Here is a 1,376-nt window from a genome sequence, read left to right on the forward strand (position 1 = left end):
TATAGGTAGTAAATCTCAGACATCTCTTGCAGCAATATTTTTTCTGATATTGTTATGTTGTAAACCAGCACGCTAAACAGAGGATTAATCAATCAATCAGTAAGCTGAATTGTGGAGCCTTTATTACACTATCGGTCTCAGAGAAGTTTTCTCTCAAAGTCTGAGCAAAGCAACATGGAGGAAGTTTTCCCTTTATACCCCCCTAGTCCCTTTGTCTCCTAAATATGGAGTTTCCGGGCCTTTGCAGGCTTTACAAAGAGCCCTATGTAGATATTTTGCAGGCAGCTTGTAACCTTGAGTACAGCACAACTCAGTAGCCTTGAGCATAGTACATTTCAGATAACTGGAGGGCACCTGGCATGGGAGTAGCTAGGGATGGCAGCAGAGCGGCTTGCAAGGTCAGATAGTTGAGCTTATTTTCCCTATTATTCAAGCACGCGTGTTTACAGAAGCCAAGAATAGCAGAGTTAATTCACAAAACAAAGGACTATCTATGCTTAGTGGAAAATTCAAACAGCAGTTTTTACAAAATAGAGGTTACTATGCTTCATTCCCCACTGGTTTTATGTATATGAGTCAAATCATTGACTCTTGTGGGCCATTGTTGGGGAGGAGGTTAAGACAGCAATGGCTTAGTGGGTCTGAAGAGTTTGAGTCCTAGACTCTATTCTGCCTGTGCTGCCTTAAGCTGAGTGTGATGAAACCACGTCGGGATTCCGTCAACCCTGACTGCCATGGAGGTGGTCAAAATGATGGTTGTGGTCCTTTCCAGGTAGGAGTCAGTCCTTGGGTGGTAAATTTCTTTACCCAAACAGAGTCACCAGGTTGGAAGGGATGGACCAGATTAGAAATTGGTACAAGCAGAGCATCTCAGACGTGCTTCTGGACTGCCTTCTGAGTGGACTGTAAAGTCTGTAAGGACTTGAGTAAAGATTGGTTATGGATTTCAGCTTTCATTTCTTCTCGAAGTTTTGGGAGTATGGGAGGGGGTCTCTCAAACATAATTTCATATGGGGAGAACCCCACTTGGTATGGAGTGTACCCAAAGGGGAGGAAGGTGGCCCAATTTTCACCGGTTTCTGAGGTAAATTTGGTGAGGCCCTCCTTTAAGGTCCTATTCATGCGTTCTACCTGCCCAGAGCTTTGGGGCCGGTAGGCACAATGTAGTTTCCAATTAATATTCAATGTCTTTGCTATGTCCTATGAAATTTTTGGCTATAAAAGCAGGTTCATTGTCCGATCCTAAAGTTACAGGTAAGCCAAATCTGGGAACTATTTTCCTGGAGTAGCTTTTTAGCTACATGTGGCAGTTTTTGTCCTAGTCGGGTAAGCTTTAACCATCCTGAGACAGTGTCTAATGAAACTAAGCGATATTA

The sequence above is a fragment of the Myotis lucifugus genome, unplaced genomic scaffold, assembly GCF_000147115.1.
Source record: "Myotis lucifugus unplaced genomic scaffold, Myoluc2.0 scaffold_231, whole genome shotgun sequence".
Lineage (NCBI taxonomy): Eukaryota > Metazoa > Chordata > Mammalia > Chiroptera > Vespertilionidae > Myotis > Myotis lucifugus.